Source organism: Amblyomma mixtum, chromosome 3 (genome assembly GCF_055824585.1).
Source record: "Amblyomma mixtum isolate Tamu chromosome 3, ASM5582458v1, whole genome shotgun sequence".
Lineage (NCBI taxonomy): Eukaryota > Metazoa > Arthropoda > Arachnida > Ixodida > Ixodidae > Amblyomma > Amblyomma mixtum.
Window position 1 is genome coordinate 63439195 of NC_143014.1, and position 24841 is coordinate 63464035.

Below are 24841 nucleotides of genomic sequence, written 5' to 3' on the forward strand. Positions count from 1 at the left end.
CAAACTGTTTGCCACGGCAGTGACATAAACAGCGTTGCAGAACGGCTTATAATCATTTAATTTTTTTTTAATTTACGCTTTTTTCCTTCAAACGGAGATATCTTTTGTGAAGATCTCTATATCTTACACACCGAAAAGGCAATCTGTCACACTGCCCTAGTTTAAGTTTTTTTTTTTTTTCATTCAGTCTTCTCAAGACAATGCTCATAAGCATGCGTTCGATCAGGCATAAACCACCTGCGAATAACGAGCACTGGAGCGTGATTAGCTGAAACAAATAGAGGCAAATTTTACGCTCAGAGTTCATAACTTCGCCCTGACGTTCTATATGTATAATAAACACTCATGTGTGACGTGTGACCGAGCATTTACTACAGATTCAGCTAAAAAAACTATATCGATAAAAAATTCAGCCGAGAAAAGCCAGTTTAAGCTTTCTCATTTGCAGAGGAATAACACTTGACTGGGGATGTGCTCACAGTAGTATATTGGTGCTACACTTATGTGTGCTTATCGTTGGCGTATTTTCATAACATTTTAATCCTATTGTTTGGCACTCGCAAAAATTTTGGTGTCATCATACATCGATGTTCTTTCGAGTTCTCAGGCGGCTCGGTGTCAGTGACAGAAAATTAATATCACCAGTTCAGTCATTGCTGCATAAAGGAGATATCGAAGCATAAAGATGAAAATGATAATTTTGAAACAACATGTGAGTATAAGAACTATACAGACGTCCAGTTAGAAAGGCAGCCTATCTGCAAGGCCCTGAGTCAAGTACGCACTGGGCATCAAGAGTTTAACGTTGCTTTGTTTGTAAAACTTCGAGGCATCCAGCATACTAGAGGTGTGAAGCATAAAAATGTTTTCCGATTTTGAAAGTTTCCATATTTTCGGCCGCACTATGTGCGTTATGGCTTGCAACACATTGTCTAGGATTTAATCACGGACGCAATGACACCTGGAGTACGCTACAGTTGTGTTGTTGAGGTATCTCTAAAGGAAAAATGAGAACCTACATAAAAAAAAACTGAACTGAGTCATGCAAGACCGAGTAAACGCGGACTCGCGCAGAAAAATGAGCGAACAAACGTACTTTAACGGCTGACGTCTCGTTTCTCTTGTTTACTGCTGTTTCTCACGGAGCTCTGATATTGCTATGACGACTTTAGGAGCTCTCAATATTTTCTTCCTTTCTCAGAAATCACTCCGTTTATAATGTCCACATAAAACACGGTTTATATAATTTGGATATCGGCGTACATTTGGAAGCACATGTCGAAGACGTAAAGCCTACCATAAGCCGTAAAAATGATGCGACTCGAGCCCGCGTTACGATGGAGACACTGCCCAGTTTATGTTCACACAAAGCACAGCGTGAAGCAGCGCAAAAATGCAGGCACTTCGGCGCACAATGAAATCGACGGGGCGCGGAGAATTGCTTCCAGACATCACGCTGTATCAGCTAGATTTGCTGGGCGCTCGCACTGAAATGGGCCGTTTGATGGTGTCAAAGCTCTCTTTTTATCGGAGACAGACACATAACGGAAAGGCGTCGTTTATGGCTACTTTGCTCTTCATTTCGAGCTTTTTGTGTTGCATTTACACCAGGCCAGACGCGTGGTGGACCGACCAACGTGTCAGTGGGTGATATTTCACGTACAGGGTTGACCAAAAGTTCCCAGACCACAGGGTATGCTTTTAAGCAGTATAGTCTTGAAGTTCCGACACCATCCAAGCTGGAAATCTTTGTAGATGGTGGGAGAAGCACATGATCACCTCTGAGAACCTTGATAGCTTTAATGGCATCGTAAGTGACAAGATATAACGGTGAAAAGCAGACCCTGAGGCCTGGGAACTTTTGACCGACCCTGTACATACATGGACGCACATTGGCTCACAGTTCAGTTGTCCGCAGTTCCTGCACCGGCACAGCTTAAGTATACAGCCATGTGATTAACTATTCAATATGCCTCAATAATAGGATGGAGTAATTTACTGCAGCTTAGAAGTGCGTTATATTCCAGGAAAAAAATAATTACGACTTCTTACAGTGGCTAAAGTGTATGAACGGAATGCGCTTTTTCAGGCGATGAAAAATGATAAAAGACGAATGAAAGACGTACTTTCATTGTCTAAGTACAACGCTCTATACAGAAGTGCGAACGCCCGTGTTTATTATGACGGTTAAGAAATCAGGGCTCTCCAAACGACCCCCGCCTTTGCAGGATAGCCCAGAAAGGAAGGTCAAGAAGAAACGAAGGATATTGAAGGACGGAGAGTCTCCATGGTGTGCGGCAACTTGAATGACATGAGAACCACGTTGTGAAACCGCGGGAATGCTGTCCACGATGATTTCTTTTGCTCAGCCGCTCAGAGGAGTTGTTCGAGCACACCCCAAGCGTTGTGCTCCGGCCGATCATATTAGGCGGCCCTGGGCTGCGCGCGCGCCCACTGGCCACTGCGCCGACTGTAGCGAAGCGCGACGGCCGGACACACAGTGGACAGCGCTGGGGCCGCGACCCCAAGTCTGGACGAGGCGACGCGATAAATAACTCTTCATGCACCCGCGGGGGCCGAAATATGAGGCTGCCCATCGTCACATCACCATCAATCTTGCTTAAGGGCGCCGATCTAAAGGACCAGGGTGACGATGCAGGCGCCACACGTTTCCTAATCAAGTTAAGCATCCTCCTCTTCCTAATAATGACCGCACACGCGCCGACGAAAGAAAGGAGGGGCAAAAAAAAATAAGAGGCAGCGGGCTCTCGGTTTGATTGTTAGCTCGGAAACAATGTCCACGTGGAGCTCTAGTGGCGAGGACAGGGAAGAGAAACGAGCTGCGCGAGGGCCAAAAAAAAAATAAAAATATAGGGACGATGGACAGGGCTGCCGTCCTAACGCGAGCTAATGCATCCACTTCGGGCGGTGCTTACGCGCCCCCCGACTCGCAGCTCCGGAGAGGAACGCGAGCGAAGAATCATACGTGTCGATTGAGGTCACTGCGATCAATCCTGCGCCGACAGCTCGGAATCGGCATCGAGACAGGGTCGTGCGGGTCACTATCTGCTCGTGCTGACTAGGGCCACTGGAAAATCTTCCCCTCTGGCTGCAGCGTAAGGAAGACCTTGAAGCACGGATAATAAACTTTCAGCTGAGGGTGAGCGGTTTCGCGACACGCCACAAATTCGAGACGATAAAGGAACTCTTGCGAACTGAATGTTTGATGTCATAACTGCGTGGCCTGAGAGTTTCGAGTTCACTCACGGTTTCTGCCTCCTTGTAAGGAAAAGGTCCAGTGGGTTTGGAATTTGCTAGCTTTCCTCGCAAAGCTACTACTCATACTGAAAGCTTCCAAATGTTTGATTAACAACTGCTCGGTCAAAAACCTCGTTAATGAAGGCTTTGTTAAAAGCGTCCGCTTGATAGAGCTATATACTTGTCCTAGTTGCATAAAAAAAATGGCTGTGGCTTAGCTTGGTTAAGCCCGGTAATTGCGAAAGCAATATCCGTAGCTACGCCATGGTTCAGCAGGTAGTGTAGCTGGTGGTGGTGCTTGTGGTTAAACTTGTGGTGATGCATCGGTTATACAGTGATGCAATCGGGATACGGCATGGTGTTTTAATTAAAGGTGTTACCTCGGTCTCCGTAGCTCGCTGTTGCTTCCTCTGCATTCTGCCGAGCGGCTTTTGCGGCAGATGGCATGACGTCAGACCGCTAAGCCCGCCGCGCGCGGCAGGAGCGGGAGTTAGGCCGCGCTTGGTAGCTGCGGCCTCGCTACGCGACGGCGCAAGCTGAAGCCCCGCTCTTGCAGCTGTGACGTCAGACCGCTAAGCGCGCCGCGCGTGGCAGGAGCAGGAGTTAGGCCGCGCTTGGTAGCTGCGGCCTCGCTACGCGACGGCGCGAGTTGGGCCCCTGGTTTTTGGGGCAGATGGCATGACGTGACAGCAGGGGGTCATGCTAAAGGTCATTGGTAGCTACCGGCCTCGCTACGCGACGGGCTGAAAGTGCAACTAGTATTGCTTTCGCAATAAAATTATCCTGTGAGCAGATCGCCGAGGAGAAAGTTTTTTTGTGTGTGCAGCTTGACCATAGCTGTGCCGGTTTCTCGCTAAGCGCATCTTGAAGTTCAACTTTCCGCTTGACCACAGCAGCCAGTTTCGAAGGGACATTGATTAACCACTTGTGTGCTTGACAGCTACAGAGAATGATAAAAAAGAGCAAGCATCTATGTATCTTTAATCAATCGCTTACATGACCGAACAGGACTGCAGGGAAATAAGAGAGTAAGCAATTATGTTATGTATTTTCCTGCTGTGTGCAGGACTTTATGGCAGAAGGGATGGAAGGAAGATGGCTTTCACGAAGCGGAAACTTCAAAGAGGCGAAGGACGGAACGTAAGTACGGATGTGGGTTAGCTGGTAATCCATGACATTCCTACGGCGTGAAAAGCACACATCATGCAACGGGTTATAGCTTGTACTTCGGGCCCCTTAAGGTGTTTTGCTTTGGATAGAAAGATCCTGTTTTTATGTTGCCTGAGCAGTGCGCCGTTCGCGTGGTCGTGTCTGTTTTTTAGGCGGCAGAAACATGAAGGAAGCCAGCCTTAGACCGTTGACCACAGCGAACGAAAGACCAGCGGCTCGAGGCGTCCGTCCATCTCCTTGTTCAAGTTTGCTTTTCTACGATCATTATGTAATCAATTAACCCTTCCGGCCCTGTGAGTTGAATAGGGATAAAATAACTTTTATTGCATTATATTTATGAAAATCCCCGAGATCATAACTAAATTGACACAGAAAGGCCCCTTTAATAAGCTATCTCCACCGATCAAGCTTTCCTAATTTTCTTTGTGCTTGAAGACGACGAGGAAGACGATGTACGATAAAAATTAAGGGTGCCGCTAGGGATATGCCTATTCTGTAACTTTTATTTCTTAACTACATGCTTGGGTGTGCGGATAAATTCTTACTTTTTTTCAGCTTTACAGGAGACGACAGCTCAACTTGAATCTTCTTGTCCCGACAATAGCAATAAATGTGGTGTGCCATTCAATACATGTCCTCATATGGGGATATCAGAGCTTGGTGGTTAGCGTCAGGGTCGGGGTAGTTAGCGTGTCGAGCAAATGAAGCTCGGAAACCCTTGTTCATAAATTTGGTTTAGCTTTTTGTATAAAATCAAGGAATTTTCCTTTATATATATATATTTTTTTTTTGCATGAGGAAACGTCTTGGTGTGGGTTTCCTGAAGTAGACGTTGCGGAACAGGCAGAGTTAGTAGATGCTGTAGAGACAGATAAAGAAGCAGGATTAAAGAAAGACAAAGATTGTTTGTTTGTTTGTTTTTGTGGGGTTTAACGTCCCAAAGCGACTAAGGCTATGAGAGACGCCGTAGTGAAGGGCTCCGGAAATTTCGACCACCTGGGGTTCTTTAACGTGCACTGACATCGCACAGTACACGGGCCTCTAGAATTTCTCCTCCAAAGAAATTCTAGCCGCCGCGGCCGGGATCGAACCCGCGTCTTTTGGGTCAGCAGCCGAGCACCATAGCCACTGAGCCACCGCGGCGGCACAAAGACAAAGATTCACTGGTACAAGTAGTAGGATAAGGAGAAGTTGAAAACTGGGCTTGGTCGCACTAAACGCGAATGTAGTAGGCGCACTGACAACAACTAGCAGTATCTGCCAACAGGGAAGTAGCAGAAGGCGACAATATTTATCACCACACTCACCAGAAAGGACCAAGGCTTACCGGGTGGTCAATAGCCAGGGACGTTTGGTATGAGCGAATCAGTCATTGGCGAGAATTTTAAGGTTGTACCGGGACATTCCGGATTGATCCGGAATATACTATAGCGGATGTATCGCGGATGTAAGGATGTACTATTGCGAACAAAAAGTTTACGGGACGCGAGTGTGCGTTGATTTGTGCTGAGCAAATAAAAAAAAGCGATCTAGTCCGCGCATCGCCTAGACTACCCCACTGCAGGCATGCATGCGTACACCTTCCGATTTTTTTTATATATTAACACATGTTCCATCGCTAAATGCAACGTGTAAAATTCTTCTCTCGACTATGCCGCTTGCTTATTGGAGCTGCGATTTAACGTATGCTGTGGCATTTAATGATCCCATTTCTACAATAACATGAATCAGTCAGCAATAGTTGAAAATCGGCATCGTCTGCTCCGACAAAAAGCCAGACGAGCCGCATACACTGCAATGATCTATGCGGCGCATCTACTCTAAAAGGGGTTGCCTCCACTTCCACTTCAGAGTGCTCGTTTACCCAGAGGAAGCGAGATGGATCAGAACCACTGCTGCGTATGCTGCTTGATTTGGCTCTTTGTCCGTACATAAGATGCAGATCTTTAGTTAATTCTGACGGATTCAAGCAAGTACTGTATTGTAACACGTTATTAGAGAATAGGGAACATTAACTACCACGTCATGCGTTGAAATGCTTCATGAAAAAGCAAGCTGGGCAGCCGAGAGAAGCATTTTACACGTTTCATTTAGAGATGCAACACGGGTTATCGTTACAAATTTGGCAGGGTGTACATAGTACGCCGTGTTTTGTTCCCATGGTTAAACACCGCGCTTTTGCTTGTAAAGAAACCTTTACGCGCCGGTTTCGCTGCGCTTGTCTCTGGCGCCGTCGGCCAGGACGGCGACCAAGTGTTCTCCAGATTTCGGCGCTGTATAGTGCGGCTACGCCTCACGACCTGCAGGCCCCGCCACGCGTCCTATCCAGACGGCCATGCTACTACGCCTTTCACTCGGCGCTCCCTGGAACGCCGGGCCACGCTGGAAGCGTTTAAAAGACACGTATCGCCCTCGCTTTCTGCCCGAAGACAACGAAGGGCACACCCCTCGAGACCCGGAGCGCGTGCACGGGGTGGCGCTCGAGGCTTTTCGGTCCACGTTGCAGATGCGGATCTCGCTGTGCAAAAGATGTTAAGGTTTCAAGGAGTCTTCCTTTGGCCATTTCGTGATGATACAGATAAAATTCATACCTCGTGTGGTGCCTTTTATCTTTATAAATATTTGCTTTCCCCTTGTACTTCACTGCGCTCAAAATTTGAACCAGTTTCTAGCAACGCTGTTGCTGGTCTTGTCGCACTGGTAGCAAGCTAGCTATTACACGAGCGTACTGTCCCCGCACTCGGCGGCGCGGGCTGGGCACTTTTATTTTTCTTCCTTTTTCTTGCCCATTCTAACAAATGTACCCATACTGTCCCCCTAAAAGGCGTGGGTTTGAGTGCCACACAGTGGGCGATGCGTAAGTCCAACTAAAAGTGTTCTTGTGGTGTGGACGGACAAAAATATGAGGAAAAAGAGATGTGCAAATTTTGTCGCTAAATGCTTTCATGCTTTCAAATCTGCTTCACGGCTTCTTATGCGCTTTCAATGCTGCTTATAGCTTTATCTATGCTCAGGATAACCAAGACTTCGTTTTTGTCGCACGAAAATATTTGTGCACCGGGGGGCATGGGTAAAAGGTCATGAGTGGAGTTCATGTTTGTTCCAACAACTGGGCCATGGCGCTCATCACATAAGGACACGATCCCACGCTTATGCGCGCGAAATCGTTATACTTTGACGGTTACAAGGCTAGCGAAAAAGCTAATCATGGGAAAAAAGCTTCTAGGATTGTACAAAGATCTTAAGGTTAAGCTATAGTTGATCTTTACGCTTCAAAGTTACACCCTAGCCTAGACCATGAGGCAGCACGCACTGGAGATCTGCAAAAAAAAAAAAAAAACAATTGCCGCATGCAGTTAAACTGCAGCGATATTTCATTACAGGGGTTAGTTTTCATTCCTCCTCGGTTGAAAAGCAGCTCCAAATGTTTGTGCACTATAATCTCACCATGTGAGGTAATAAAAAATATACTGTGAGAATTTATAGAGACGAGGGAGTGGAAAACTAGGCCAGCCAAACGCCCCCGCAGCGATCGAAAATTGAACATCTGACCTGCATATATAGCAAGCTGGGCTGAACAGGTAGCGACATAAAGGTGAGAAAATGACAAAAAGCCAGTTTCTATTCGCTTTTTCTGCGCAGCAGTTTGTCAATAATAATAATAATAACGCAATACGCTATCAACTAAATCTTTCCAGGCACAAACATATCTTCGTCCATAATATCGACTTCTTGCTGCTATTGCATTTGTCTGCTACATCGTCATGTACCGGAATGAAATTTAAAAATAAATGCCGGCCACCGCTTGGCCATTTCCTTTCCTCCCTGTGCAGTCGGCCCATGTTCTGGGGCAGCCCAACTGAAGGTGGCTAGAGCCTAGTAGGAACCAGGAACAAAGGCAAGGAGGGCATGTCGCTCCGAGGTCAACGACAGACAGAGCTTGGGGAGATCGAGACACAAACAGTGGACACCCCGTGTTGATTCTGTCAGTAGGGGAGCTAAAACAACCAGCGTTTGTTTTCGCGACAGGCGACAGCTCCTTCCTAATGTTTTGCCATAGGGCTCGCCGGCACCGAGCGACAGACTAAATTTATCTCCGTGGCCAACAGTTAGTAATAAGAGCGAACAGTGATTTCTTTAGTGGCCAAATGTCCTTAGGCCAACTGTACCCGGATAGTAAGGTCATGGTTTTATCTTATACTTTTTACAGATGGCCTGTTCGCGCATGTCATGTGTTAGCAGTTGACAGTAACTACAGGAACGGTCTTAGCGGATGGGCATTTCTGACCAATATGGGCTCAGTTTCGTCGGGCAAAAACAAAACTCATTGTTTATTTTTATTTTTTTTTTTGCATGCATACTGGAGTGCACGAGAGCTATTCACTGCAGCAACACCAGGACTCTCGACCTGGCGGCCACAGACGTGGCATGGGTGATCTCTGGCAGCCCCACGGGAGAAGCGACATGGAGTGTCACGTGGCGAAGCCATCCTGCACGGTGCGACAACAGCAGATGTCTCGGAATTGCCCGGCGCCACGCGGCACAGTGCGTAGCGTCGCACGGGGGTGGCCGTGCTTTATATTTACACTTCGGCTTCTCGTTTTCCCCTTATATTTATTTCCCTTCGGTCTGATCAAGCCTGGCCGCGCGGCCATTCCAGGGCTTATTTATTGCTATGGTAGGCACGCGCACAGCGCGCCTTAAAAGGTTTATGAGCAACGGCGTGGCGATAACGTCGACGCCAGGCCTGTCATGTCACTCGCATCACTGACGCAACGGGCACCAGTAAACAGCGACCGACTCACTGCCTCGGTGGCACCGTGCCGCCATTGAGACGGTTTGAAAAACTGCTGCTTTTGACGCCTCGCCGCGTCCGTCGCTGTATAACGGGCAGATACGGACTCGCCCCGTTCCATGGCTGGTCGAGCCCCGCTTGTCCTGGATAGCGGCGTTGAACTCTTTGTGCAGTTTCACTTGGAGTTAAAACAGGAACCTGTGAATAACGTGCCGATGGCTTCTGCCTCCTAGATGGTAACTGGACCTAACGACGGAGAAGTCTAAAATAACCTCGTGTTGTCGCCTTCTCTTCAATGATATTTTTTTTTTTTTTCATTTCAATGAAGTAGGCTACTCTCAACAAATAATGACATGCATGAAGTCTGCTCTGCGGGGTAATCAGTGCCATTTTGCCAGCTTGAACCTAATTGAAGATCATATGCTGCACGCTAAAAACAATTCATTAGTGGCAAAGTATCGTGGGCAGCAATAAATGCTTGTAGATGACATCAAAACTCCCTATATAGTCTTCTAGACCCACCGCCTGCAGATTACGTCCGAAGCGCTCATTATAAATGACAACGAGTTACTGGTACACCCGCACGGGCTAAGATTCGTTTCCGGAATTTCGGTGCGCTTGGAATTGTGCTTTGGGAAGTGTCGGATATCTGCATCATTGTAATCAGTGGAAAAGGAGTGCAACGTGTTTATCTGTCACTTTGCAAACTCATACACTGCTGCGAAGCTCAAGCGCAATACGCGCACTCGTGTAGTTCACAGAGGTATAGGTCTCTTCGGGGAATTATTATAGTGTCATCAAATCTCGCTTGAATTAGACGATGCTTTTTTTTTCTTTTTTTTCCCCAGGCCGGCCACCAATGCAGCTACAAGAATAGCTCGAGGTGCTACCACAGGGTGGTGCCAAGCGAGTTGCCAGCGACGGCCGGGAGGCTTCGACTACGCTGGGGCGACCCCGCGCTCCTCACGCGCGCCACACGCATCAGCGAAGGGGAAAAACGAGCGTCGTTCCCCAGGGAATAATAGGAGCGAGCGCCCTCTGCCTGCTCCAAGCACTGTCGCCGTCGTCGCCTGCTTGTTGCCGACGGGCCCGACTGGCAACTAATGAAATTTCTTAGCGGGCATTTGTTCGTCCTCCTCTTAATGTGGTTGCCAACTGTTTGATACGCGTTGTCGAAAGCTGCTCTGCCTGCTGGCCCTCCTCCGTGCTCTCAAGCTCCTTCTCGCGTTCCTCTCCTTCCTCGGCCGACCCTCCTTGGCGTCCCTTCCGCCGCTCTTCTCGTTGTTCTCGGCAAACAGGGTAAGGATGAAATCTAATTGCCAAGGAGAAAATTTCCTCGCAAATGGCATTACAACAAAGAACGGACGACGGAGGCCGGGGGAGCACGCGACAGGCCTCCGCCGCCGAGCCACGGTGACGGGAGCGCGGTCAGGGAAGCGTTAACAAGTGGGCCGGTCCCCTTTCTTTCCTCTTTATTAAGCTAACCACATGCACGCAGAGGCACTAGATCACGAGTGGACAAGCCAAGCTACACGGCAGCAAGGTGTGTCAACCTTCTTTCTGTAGCGACGGTTTGACACGAAATTAATAGAAATTTATCTAAATCGAGACGCTATAAGCCGCTGCCAGCATGACCCGAACTGTGATCGAGCCAAGCAGCTCAGTCTTCTCACAGCTACAAGGAGCCCTATACCAAGCTACACCGAACGGTCTGACAACAGCTTTGGTCATAACGTAGTGGCTTATAAATTTCTGGCGCCGGCATTACGACGCAGGTAACTAATGTAGCAGGGACGGTAAATGTGGTGGGTGCCAAAATTTCGGCACTTCATATCTGCAGGTTTTGTTTGTGGAAACAATTGGCAGAATTTTCCGTATATCAATTTATTCCTATTATATCTGAGGTTTACGTTAATTCATTCGTGTAAGTACTCTTTTACTTCACAATAAGTTTAACCCGCAAGAAGTTCATTATCGGAAAAAAAGAAATAAGAACTACAAGAACGAGGAAGCGAGGTGACACCACTAAACCTTCGTTTTCTTGCCGTCGAATTGTTTCTGCTGGTTATCGCCGCCACACACTGTCAACTTACACAAGGTTCCACTGTATGGCATATGTTTAGCACCTTTTAATGGACTTGCAATTCCACCTTCTTGTACAGAGCTCCAATAACTACCTGCTCTATCTCACTGAAAGCAGAACGGGCCCGCAGCATCAGTGGACAAATGTCCCTCCGCCGTTGTTTGCAGCGCAGAGAAGAGAGGTGTGCTAGAGAAGTAGCCTTCGAATAAAAACGTGCTAGAAACAATGCTGACGATATAAGCGTGCATTAACACTGATTTTTGGCCAAACTCAGCGGGATAGTTGAAATTATTAAATTCTGCATGCTTTTCACAAAGCATTTTTCAAAAAGCAGTAAACGACTTTCTCTTCGCGAAATTTCCGATATTTATTCACGCATCAGTCACATGCTTGACACTAAAAGGCGGAACAACGCTGCTTTCCTGCATGCTGAGTGTTAGCAGAAAGGAGAGCGGAATGGTTGGCTCGGGCAGAGTTAAGACTTACCGCGAACTTTTCACCGAAGTTATGCTTCCCTGTAAGGCATGCAACAGAGTGTACTTGAACGCCTTCGCAGTCACATGCGCGCAGCTTTCAAAGAACCTCGTGTCCTCTCTGGGTGGCTAAAACAAGTCTCTCGGCCATCGCAAGGCGCCTCTGTCTCGCGTCGTGATGTATGCACGACGTGCAGGCGGTCGCAGCACGAGTTAAAGACCCCGCTTACAGAAAGCTCGCGAATCGGCCCCATAAATCAGGCAGCGACACACCGCCGGTGCGTCACGCGACTGCGGCTCTGGGTCTCCTGCACCGGCGATCTAATTATAGCCGGCCATGGGAACTTCGAACGATCGACTTGTCGCCCAGAAGCCGAAACACGCGTAGAAAAAAAGAGCAGCCCCTTCTTGGTCCACTTGCGGGTGCTACTTAAACGGCACGGCTTCGAGTGCGGCGTGTTTGTCTTCATAGACGCGCCTCATGGAGAAAGGAAAACACATTACATTCACGTGTAAGACTCCCGCTGATTGATACACGTCGTTACCCTTCGTGGCTTGACACAGTGTGCGTTTGTTATTGATTTCTTCTCGGGTGACGAACATACGAAAAGCCACGCGGAAAATACAGGCGTGGTAATTGCGGGAAATAAAAGCGCGCTCTTCATCCGCGTTGTTTACATCGTGTGCGCATTGTGTGAGAGGCCACAGATCATGGAGCGAAAGGTATTTACATGCCGAAACATGCACAATACGTATATAGGGAAATAGGGAGCGGAGGCAACAGCGTTTGTGACGGTTATCATCTGCGCACGCCGAAGCGCCACTGTAGTGATGGCAAACCCTTTTCATACCCTTATCGCGATCAAGCTGTCGCTATATTTATGTGATGTTTAGTGGTTGTAAATAATGGTTTCATTGTTACTTTTCCTCACGTGATTCACAGAGCTATCGTTTAAGTGCATCGGTATTAGTATAGAATACCCTTCAGGTCCCTTTTAGATTTAAGCCTTTGGGTAAGGACTATTTAACGCCGCCGAAATATACACAATATGCGAAAAGAAATGCCAGTAATAAAGTTGCAGCCTGAAAGTTTCTCAAAACGCGGCTGTCTGCGCCAAGATAGGTAAAGCTCCGAGCAATACGAAATAGAACCCTTCATTAGCACAATGGCAACAATTACTACCCGATTAAGAAAGGGAAGCCTACTTTTTTTTTTAGAAGTAATTTTGGAAGACGCGCGAGCCCTGCAATTGTTTTTCAAGCTTGAAGCAGAAGTAAACATAAACTTTCTTCCGAGCACGAACGAAATGCTCCTTTTTATATGGCTTGCACCTGCAGACGATTTGAAGGGCTTTAAGGTTGTCGTAGTGCACAATCTACGAGCATCTTTGACATTTCATGCAACGAACCGATAACAGAATTTGTGCGTCGGATTCACTACTGAAGAGTGAGCGGCCCTCAGCCTTGGTTGCTGTTGCTTTTGTAGAACTTGGACCTGTTGGCATATCCTTCTCTAACCAACGGTTAAACACCATGCACATTATTATAACGAGAGTATGGTATTATTCGTGGGTTGCCGAAATTCATCTAGCAAAATCGAACGCCTCAAGAGCATTATTCCAATTTGTTAAACAAGTGTGATTTCTTAGTGATTCTAAATGAGCATGATCCGAAAATGGAGCATGCTTACTCAGCCCTGATGGAGCAGAATAGAAAAAGGCGGGGTGCGAAACCGGCGTGGCGCGGAGAATTAAGGAAAAATAGCGGAAGTTTTTGCACGCAGTGGCGAAGTCAGTGGAGTGCCTATTTGTACCTTTTACCTCTACCATGCTTGTCATTCCGGTCATTGCAAAATATGGGACAAGCACTCGACACGCAGTAGACGACTGCGAGGCCCGGGGAAACTTTCGTGCTGGTCTAGACGCGCCAGCATAGGCGAATATTTATAGTGGGTTCTGAGGACTTTGGCTTGAGTTCCGCTGAGGCCCACTGAAGCCCAGCGTCAGCAACACTCGGCTCGACCACTGAGGCTGTGGCCTGCGCTGTTGGGCGTGGATGCTGCACTCATTAATCATACCTGCTGCGAACACCTCAGGGCGGCCGTCGTTGCGCCCAGCGTTTTGGTTTTGAGCGGCAGACCCGTTAACGATGTTGCTCTGTTGACCAGAATAATTATTCACCACGTGGAGAATTCGGCTGTCCGACATGTTGGTGTTAAAAGAGAGAGCTGCGGAAAAGCGCGGGAGTCATGCACGCGCCTGAGCGAAGGCTGGCTAGAAATGAATGAAAAAGAAACTCAGTAAGTTACGAACTCTTGTACCTTGAGGATAAGGCGGCCGATGAAAGAAAAAAAGATATCGAAGTTAATTCGCATGCCGATTTATTTCACATTGGTGGCATCTGGCTGAGTGGCAGCCCTACGTACGATATGTAACGTCCAGTAGCACAATGGCGCGAAAGCGCCTCCTACAAACGCCGAATCTTGTTCTGTGGACTAATTGAATTCGACCAGTGATAAGCATGCCTTCCGTTATATGGAAGTGAAATTTTTGCACCCTGCTTGAGAATAATTTGTTTTTTATTAAATACTCTAAAATGGAAAAGAAAACCACTGGCACCCCTGTAGCGAAAAGAAACAAAAGAAGCCCCGAAAACGAATGTCCGTTCATGTAGGACAAGGCGGTGTGAAGTGTCCATGACGCTTTTGCGATGCAGAATCCCCCACCTCAACTTGTACTTATGCAGATGCGGGTTCGCTACGACAAACCTTTGTAGCACATGCAGAGAAGTTGAAACAATTGACCATTATCTCCTCTCTTGCCGGCGGTTCGCATTTCAGAGAAAACAGTATTTGGAAATCCCTCTTTCGAGGTTAGGTCTCCCTTTGTCTCTACCCGTTCTGCTCTCGTTTGGTGCGAGCGCCACGGGTTTCTCGTTAAGCTCTATTTGCGGCTACCTTCATGATTACATCATTGCAACTGGTCGTTCACCCTGCTAAATCCATATAAAATTCCACCGAATGTCCAAAAAGCGTATTTTATTTGATTCCTGGAATATCTAATTTGTTTATTAATTAATTTTTAACAATTCATACATATTTTCTAATTTCAAACATTCACTATTTTACTTCGCTTTTTTCCCACTTTTTTTTTCCCCCCCTTGGCATTCACCACCGTACCTTGGCCAATCCCCCCGCGTGGGTATGTGCCATTTTTATATGGTGAAGAAAAAGAAGAAGAAGAAACCCAGGAGGCAGGGAAATGGCGTATGCAGGAACGGCGCTTCTGGTAATGAAGCATGCAAGCCTTGAGTACACAGCGACATCCTGCACTGAAGATGAATATTATACAGCGCTAGGTTGCAAAAGAAGATTGCGATCCCTGTGGATCGCAATTATATAACAGAGCATTAGGGTTAGGTACAAGAACATGAAATAAATATGAAAACCCTATAAAATAAAAGTAAATGTCCCCTAGCAACCCTGTATAGCCCGAAAATGTCAGTGCAATCCTTATGCTGATGAACAGCAAGCCACAGTATAACGTTTTCTGACCGTTGTCTTAAAAATTATGAATATGTGCTGCAGGTAATGTATACTGAACTCAAAAGGGACGTTAAAGCGCTAGCGCACCTGGCTTTTGAAGCGTAAATCGAAAAATCGCTCTTGGACACGGTCGAACGCGACCATGTACAGAGGGAAAAACGCTTGCCTAGAAAACGTTCTGGGCGTGTTTTGAAATGAACACGCGATATCTAGCGATAACATTTGGTTAAAAATAGTCTGGATGTAAGCATGTGCAGTAAAACTCATAGGATTTCATCGTTATTTATTTCCTTCCTTGTCGCAGCGGGTTTAGGAACTGCGGAAAACTGAGTTCGGTCGTTCTAGACATGTGTTTTGCCCTCTGTACTTAATCCTGGTCTGTACATCAATCCCTACACGCAGAAAAAAAAAAGAATAAAGCTGTATTTAAAAAAAAAAACGAAAGCGAAGACTACGTGTTTGTCCAAGATGCATTCCGTGAACGACGTGCGTTTTCAGGGCAACTTTTGACGCCATTTTCTTTGTATTTGCCACCCTGAGCGGAAACCACGCCGTAAACGTTGAGCACGTACGCGGGCAAACAAAATCCCAGCGCGAATACTGGGACTGGCTTCCGCTCGCTGCCGCGACCTCCATCGGACAAGCGCGGAAGGGGGGGGGGGGGGGGGGGCGAAAAAAAAAAGTGGACAAAGTAACCGGGTCCCGGAGCAGGCTACCGACGAGCAACGAGCGAAAGCGGACACGAACAGGCTCGGTTGAGCGGAGCAGGAATCTGGGCGAGGCGTATAAATCATTGTCCAACGTGGTTTTCGGGACACTCGGCGGGGGTGGCGGGCCGATCAGCGAATGCGCGGGCCCAGCCGGCGCAATCGGGCACGAGCACGGGCTCCGGGCACCTGGCTGCCGATCCGGCGCTGAAGCGCGCGTGAAAAATGGACTGGCGGCAGCGGCCTCCTCCGGCAAGGCACGTCTCCGAGGGCGGCGCGGCAGAGGAGCCAGTCACTCGTCGCTACAACACCTCCCCCCTCCACGGCCGAGGGGAAATTTTATGGCGGCCGCGTTTCTCGTTCCAGTGAATCACAACGGCGGACGCAATATTTATGAGCCCGGCACCGCGACCAGCAGAGCGCCGAGGCCGCGCGACTTTCCGGTGCCACAGCCGCCGCGCGGACGCCCGCGCGGGAAGCGCGCGCCGACGGCTTCGGCCGCTGGCTCGCGCGGATAAGTGGCTGGATTAGTCGGCCGCCAGTGCGCTGCCGGGAGGAGATCTTGTTTCCCCGAGCACACAACGCTGTGGAAGCGGAGAGTGGGCGCCGGCGAAGCGCCGGAAACCCCTTGAGCCAACCTGTACGCTTCGCTTGGCAGGCGTTGCTATAGCTTGGGAAGGAATTCGGTCTTCACGACGTAGGCTTTTAGCGGTATCATTGAACGAAGTCGTTCATTAGTATTGAGAACTTAACCGAAATAGGGACGTTGTTACTGCTACAATTACGTTTTTGCCGGAAGCAAACTGTTAGCAGCGCCCGTTGCCAAGTTTTACCAGAATGAAATGCGGCTTTAGTGAGGAGAAGATAGAAGAAGTAGGTAGATGTAAGTTAAGGGGAAGCCTGGCAGAGCGAAGAAACAACACGGAACGACTGTTTGTGTTCTCCATAATGGCTAACGAGGGGCATTCTGTCGAGCACCCCATAACCAACATGAGCGGAGATCGACAGTGTGCCTCTTTAAAAATCAGACTTTTCGAACACATGCCTGAATATATTTATCGCGCTGTACACTAAAACCTTCCTCTTTTATGAGTAGTTTAAGCCATTGGAACTGCCTGAGCTTTAAAGCTATTTCCCCTCAAAGAAATAGAAGTGACCATAGCGAGTCGCACACTTCGTAGTCTTGAATTCCTATTCATCCACGCGCAAAAGGCTAGTTGCAGCAGTAGCGGTAGTCAAACCAAGTGCCGCAGTGAGCCAAGTACCCGGACTCAACTCATGCTGTCAGAAACACACACACCTTCCGTACCAAGAAAAACATGCAAATTAGCTGCAAGTCCGGTTTACTTCGGAGAGAATAGGCGATGGAACGGTCTTCAGAAATATATGATAAACACCCGGACCGGTTCATGTTGAAAAGAACTAAACGATACCAAGACGACGCAGTGTGAGTTTACCAGCGTGATGCTAACGTCGTGCAATAAATTATCGACGGAATTTTTTAATTTTCTGCAAAATTTGCGCCCCTGCAATAAAGATTAATAGGTGAAATGTGTTACGCATGTGTACATGCACCGCGGGTACTGAAGCAGCTTTAGCACGCAAAAGTATAGGAATCTTCTACCTCATTAAGTCATGCTTGTGCTTTCTTGGAGACGACGGGTTAAAATTAATTTAGAAATTGACGTAACTACAGTGATAGCCAATAGCCGTTAGAATTGGGCAACATCTTATAACTCGTGCATTTTCTCAATCGAGAATTAGCCATCTGCGCGTACCGAAAATTTCATATATGTATTTCTTCTGTAGCCGATAATTGTGCCGTGTCAGCAGTAAACGCAGCATTTTCTTCAAGGCTCTTTAATAAAAGCTCTACGAGGAATAAAAAAGGCTGAATCAAGCATTCATTGCTACCAATCTGGCCCACGATCGGTAGTTTTTATTTTCGCATTTTTTTTTCTGCTGCACACCATACCCGTAGGGCGACTTTGACCCTCCAGGCAGGAATGATCTACGCAACCTCTAAACTTTAAACAAGCATTACGTGCTAGTTGTGCCTGAAACTCGCTACGCCGTATTTGCTACCCACGCGTCAAAAGGCGTCTGGAAACTTGTACACGAACAGTGATAGCCCCTTAAGCGTCGTCAACTCTTCTGCTACATGCTGCAGACGCTCTCGGGAGAGAAAAAAGAAAGAGTAAAACGGGTAGAAAGACAGTCTTCTTGACGCTTTGATTCCAGCCAGGCGGCGCGCCACATTATACAGATCACGTTGTCAAAGTGTCGCGTCAAGACGATCAGACACAGCACTTCTGCAAGGCATCCTGAACTGGCGAGGAAGGAGGAAATGACAACTCGTTTCCGACACCGCTTTACAGCTCGTTCGTCCTCCGGCGAGCTTGAATCCCCCGTCGTAATTCCCCGGCCGCTGGACAGGGGTCACAATCCCGGGGAGACCCGGCGTGCAGCAGACCCAGAAGGCGCAGCGTCGTGGGAAGAGCGCCCCCCCTCCCGTACCCGCCCTCTTAGCGCCAAAGCTGCGGGGACAGCCAGAAACGGCAGAACGTGGCGCGGTTACCCGATGATGCGACCGACCAAATGCGTTTTAAATTCTCGAGAACTGATTTAAACTCCACTTTAGCAGAGCAGGTTGGGAAAGAAGGAGCGCGAGAGAGGGGTGGGGGGCAAGAGAGAGAACGGGCGGCAAGGGCTGAAGGGAGCTCGCGATCGCGGTGGTTCGGGCGCTCCATCGTGTCGAATTCGGTTTTAAAAGTTATCTTCTCCGGTCCGCGACGCCCCTCCACCACGTCCTCATCCTTCTCATCCTCCTCATTCCCCTCGCCGCCACCGCCGCCTGTGCGCGCGCGAGCTCGCCTCTGGGGGATTCCCTCGCAACGATGTTGAGATTCGCGTTGCGGCCGCGGCTCGATCGCTCAATTCCCCGGCGCAGTTGCTCTCGGGGCCCCGACTGATACGGAGGATCCTCCGCTCTCCTTTTGTTGGAGCTTTTATATCGACGCGCGGGCTCCCCTCCGCGCCCCGGGCTCCCTTACTTTTCTCTGCTTTAAGGATTTCGTTCCAGTTCGAGGTCGTGTCACGCGATACGCCTGCATGAGAGCTCCGGCTTCCTTCCGTCGGATCTTTCGACCGGAAAGCACGCGGCCCACAAGATTCTTTGGGGAACAAACGACCGACCAAGAACAAAAGCTTGGCCAGGGCGAGGGCCCTTGCTGGTTCACACTGAGGTCATGAATCATTTGATCTTTTCTTCTGGGAGGCTTTTACAGTGATGCTCCACCTTGAGGTCGTGGAAGGTCTTCTTTGGTTTTATGGATGCGAAATGAATCGATGCGGCCTTCCTTCTAGTAAACTGTCTTGGTCCTCCCACCTTCCAGCTAAACTTTTCAAGGCTGCGCAGCCTGCGTTCCTTCGTACTGAGCTTGTATGGCTTTCTAAAGTACTCATGGAACAGACTAAAACGCAACGATCAGTAAGCAATACCGGACATCTCGCCGAGGTCAGGTTACGATAGCAAAAGGAAAAGAAAAAGCGTATTGAAACGTTGTTAAAGATGACACGAATGCTGCCCGCGATACTGACTGGCCGTTCGCCAACTGCATCGGGCACAGTTCGCGCATTCAAGACGATATAACACTCTTTGAGAGGGTTTCTCTAATTCTCACTAATAGTAACTGGACAAGAATGAGCGGAATAATTGATAACAACATATTGACAGCAATCGAGGTACTTCAGCGGCGGGTATGCCCTGGCCATACGCGCTACCATGTCCAAAACTGAAGGAAGATGTAATTCCCGGGAGTAAATTTACGCGTCCTTATTTCGCTGGTATATACGACGCAGTTGGCGGTACCCTCCCAACAAGACCCACTGAACTGGGAAACAATACGTACTAGTGCTACACTGCACGGCGGGTTTTTCTCCCGATGTCTTGCGGAGATTTTCTGGAGTTTGAAGCCAAGTCATCGTGGTCGTCGCAGTAGCCCCGTAGAATAGTCTGCCTGCCGTACGAAAAAAAATAATCAATGACGTAGCTGCTAAGGATCACGCGATCACCTATTAAGAGTGGAGCATTCCCTTGTCCACGCGTTGGTCAGTGAGAGCATGTGTCATCAGTGGTCACGTGGTTTATGGCCACGTGGGCCACGAGCACCAGGAAATGGGAATGAGGGGGGGTCAATGGAGCTACTACTGCCATTTCATTGCCCCTGAGGAGGAAGAGAGTCTTATATTTTTTTTGTCTTCTTAACTAATCCATTAATGAAGATATGCAGGGGATCTTACGTGGCACTGATCAAACCTACAATTAGGTATTCATTTCACACAATGACTGAAACAAATAGTGATAGGTTAAAGTTTTTTTTGGTATGGATGTTGCGGATTCTACCCCTATTAATAAACGCGACAAATACAAGTGAAAATACTTATTTTAAATTCACTTCAAGAACTTCATAAAGAATAAACCCTAAACCAAAGTTATTTACTTGAAAGAGTAAAAATAAACGACAAATGTTAATTGGGCAGAAAATAAAGATTTGACTCGCAGTTTCATTTTCACGCCTTGTATAATCTGTTGTATCAAGAAAACATTTACGTAACTATCCTTAAAGCTGTATACGCTAATTTCTCTCGCAGATGCCGCGGAAATTGGCCGCCGGACGGGTTTAATTTCCTCGACTAAACGAGAGGTAATTAAGGCGGAGGGATCCTATCTTTCTTCAAAATCTCGAAGTCGCTGATTACTCTAACCATCTAGACGTCGCTAATGCATGGGCGATCAGGTAATGACACTGCCTATTAAGACGCAACGGGGATTTAGAGGCTAGGCCTCAAGGCGAACAAATAGAAAAAGCTTCCATCAGATATTTTAATGAAACTTGTTCCTTTTCTAAATATAAGCTAATTTATGGATCAGGTGGCGTTGAATGTCCAAAATTTATGGTCGTTTAACTTGGTGATTTATCGGGCTGCGCGGAAAGCGCCTTGGTAACGCTTGAGGCACTTCGCGCACATTACGCAGGTTGGTTCGCAAGCACAGCCAGGATGCTGCACAATGCCCAGCCACGCGTAGGACGTTCTCAGCTCCATCGGAAACACATAAATTCGCTTACAAATTCCAATCCAGTCATAACATTACTGGAAACAGCGCTTTACCCCAAACGGCATGCAAAAAAAAAAAAAATCTGCGTCCTAATAGCTTTATAATGCAGTGGGTAAATTTAACCTGACGTTAGGGTCATAGAAGAAGCGCGAGCGTTACTGTAAATAACCCTGAGCGCCTTTTACTGAGACACCACAAGATGGGCAGAGTGTACTGTTCCGAGGAGAAAGAAAAGTGTGGGCATCAATGCTCCTGAATGCGACGCTTTTCGATTGCCTTCTCCGTGTCGACACTGCCATCTGCAATCCACTGACCTATGAGGCCATCCACTCGAATACGCACAAGGCCCCGTCCTCTAGCTTTCTGTACACCTCTTTTTCAGCGCCTCCTCCTACCTCCCAAGTGGGGCAACCCGTCTTGGGAGCCTCGCTTTTAAGCTGCGGTCTACCGAGTGATGCATGTGAGGTGAATACTCGAGACAGGCACATCGTTCTGGAGTATTGTTTAGGAGAAGCAATGCATCAGTTTCGGCAAATCGGCATCAGTTTCGACCACAAAAAATCTCAGAAGGCTTTATCAGCTGGTGCAACTCGACGATCCCTACGGAGAGATACGTATATCAGCATCTATTACTGATATAAAAGGTGACACCGGAGCACGCATCACTAAGACTGCGAAATGGATCAGAATCACGGCACTGTCCATCAAACATCGCGAGACATCAGGCTCCGTTCGTATTCATGATGAAGTGGCGCTAACTTCATCATGAATAAGGTTCAACTCGCCCAACTTTTCACCTTACTCCGTTCGTATGGACGAACTATACTGCGAAACTTTATGTTATGCGCGCTCTCATCTTGAACATTGCTTGAAGTTCGTTGCCAGGAGTCATTGGCAAACTTACAGGCACAACTCTTCTAATTTCAATACCGAACATATACGAACACGATATAACTATGAGCAGAGATTTGCTTGTCAAAGATCATAAGAAGGTATATCTACGAAGGAGGGCGTGCCTGTTCGTGCGCAATACCCCGCTTCCGAACATTCGCCGACGAAACCTCGGTCAGTTCGTCACGGGCCGCCCCATGTACTTTCGCCGAGCGGAGAGCGCGCGCGCCCGCAGCCGCGAGGGGTACCGCTCGGCTGACGGAGGTGCACGGCGGGAAAGATTCGTGGCTCGCCGAGCAGATCGCGCCGCCACGCCTGAGTCATTGAGCCCCGACAAGAGGGCCGGGACATTCATCGACCGGCGCAGAGCATGCCGGAGCCGCGTCCAAGGAAGCAACGCGATTTGATCGCATCCAATTTGACACAAAGATGGCAGTCGACGAGTCCGACCCCTGCTTTCCGCGCGAGACCACTTACGACTCGTGATCCAATCAGAGGGGGTTCACCGTCGCGTGCTTCCATAATTCCGCCGAGCGTGTCCTACTTGGCGGGGGCTCCGGCGGGGCTTCGCGGCGGCGGCAGCCGCGGGGCGAAACCGAGACGGGTCGCGCACGTCGCATAAGCGGCCACCATTGTCTCTCGGGCAGAGATCGGTTACAGCGTCGCCGAGAGTGGCCGCTAATGTACGCTTCCGAAATAGCAGCGGCTCCCTTCGGCGGCGATAGCGAAGACAGCCCGGTCCCACCCGGAGACGCTGCCCCGGCCTGTCTGCAGCGCTGGTCGGCGCCGCCGCGATCGCCCCCGCGCCGGTTCGTTGGCTCGGGATGGAGCGCGTCGCGCAACCGCCGCGTGGCCCTGCATCGCAAGTAGGCGGCCGAGCGGCCCGGATGACACAGAAAACCACGTGTTACATCGACACTAACAAGGAGAAATGGCACCTCTCTCGGCGCAGACTAACAGCCCTGCCTGCGCTGCATACAAAGGGACGGTGCGGCAGCTGCAGCGGCAGCAGCGCGTCTCTTGGAAGGAATGGGGCTCCGGTTTCCGAAGCTGTGGCTCAGTAAAGGCTGGAGATGGCACGGCGACGCGTACTATGACACAAACTCAGGCGCATACACGCGCACAAAAAGAGTAAGCGAACTCGATGTAGAGTCACCAAGAAGGGATCTGAAGATCGACATCTCGCCGCAACTAGCGCTTCTAACGCAGCGCGGCCGTGCTAGCAAAGCATTTTCCCAGTAAATTTTTCCTCGCCTATCATCTCCGCGAAGGCCAGCATACGCAAATGCCAGACCCTGCTGCTGCGGAGGCGGGGGGAGCCAAGCCGGGCCAGTGTCGCAGCGGCACCGGAAGGATCGGGCATCCCGGGCCGTGTGTACGCGGGTCTCCTCTCTTCCGAAACTAGGGGACGTCGCAAGTGCAGCCGCTTCGACAGGGAGCTTGTTTGCTCCAGTGAGAGACGGGCAGAAAGCCTTGATTCCGGGAAACATTGTCGGGCGCATTGCGTCTATTTTGAGCGCGCGGCCACATCCGTGCAGCCACAGGAAGGACTCGGCCGCCGTCGGGTTGCTGCTTTTACCTCGCGCGTCTCCCGCACTAGGCGGCGCTGCTCTATGGTGAGTCGGCCGACGCCTGCTGCGACGACTGCGGGCTCGGACCGCGACTCCGTCCTCTTTTGTTTGTCCGAGGGGGAGCGCAGTCAGGCGCCTCTCCTCAGGATAGCCAGTCGTTTGTGCACGAACTGCGGGCGCACTTCAAGTCGCGGATATCGAGGAGCGCAATTGTTGCGAGGAGTTGGCAGTGAGGAACACTCGAGCGAAATAAACTGCGGCTCGCTTTACGATCGAACCTTGCACTCTATCCCAAATAGAAGCTCCTAAGTGTGTCTATATGGTATTTTTGTGTGGCCGTTGCTCCTGTTTGCCTAAGTTATATAATTTATACACGGTTCTCTTCGCTGCATTGAGCTTTGCAAGTTTAGATGAACAGCACATTGCGGAGGTCATGACGAGCATTTGCTGAAAATGCTGGAATAGAACTGCCGCCAGTAGGCCGAGGAGGAAACGTCAGTAGTTGACAAACAGTCGGACGCCGGCAGGCCACGCAGAAAAGGACGCGCAGCCTTCGCGAAGAGCTTTACAGCCCCTCACCGAGGCCCGCCGGAGGCTACGAGGAGCCGCTCTGGCCCGCGGTAGGCCAGACATGCGCAGGGAGAGCTTAAGTAAATGAGCTGCGGTCGTTTGCCTGTTTGTCCTTTCGTTAGTGCGACTTTCGGGGCTCGCCTTATTCAATGAGAAGGGTTGCTTAACCGCCCCTGTCAACAGGGCGCGCGAGGAGGAACAGTCCGGCAGGGACGACACCGGACAGGAGGAGTCCGCTGAGTTGGGCCCACTGTTGCCTCTCGCTTGAGGCGCTAGAACAAGGCTTAGTCGGGACCAGCGAGGCCCCGGGGCAAGAGAGGCGCTCGTTGACTCGCATGCACGTCCAGCAAGACTCCGCCTTTGCCGGCAGTCCCAGGACAGAAAGCAGAAAAGCAAAGCACCGGTCGATACGTCCTGAACGCTTTCCATTTGCTGTCCCGCTCGACGGCGTAGCGTTGCATCGGGTAAACACCCAGTATCGTACCTTAGGCGAACAAACAAGAGCTTTCGGCTGTCCAGAAGGCTTTCAGGCAAGTCTCAGGGAGTGAGTAACGCGATAGAATTTGCGGAAACTCAAGAAGAAACGCGAAAATGCGCGCAGTGTATCTCTGCCTCCCCGCCCCTCGTTTTCCTTGCCGAAGAGCGCGGGCTTAGCTGAAG

General features: G+C 49.2%; 1 pseudogene; it reads left to right on the forward strand.

Moving 5' to 3' along the window:
* Window positions 1-4236: 4236 nt before the first annotated feature.
* LOC149350426 (uncharacterized) lies at window positions 4237-11663 on the forward strand (annotated as a pseudogene).
* Window positions 11664-24841: the final 13178 nt, after the last annotated feature.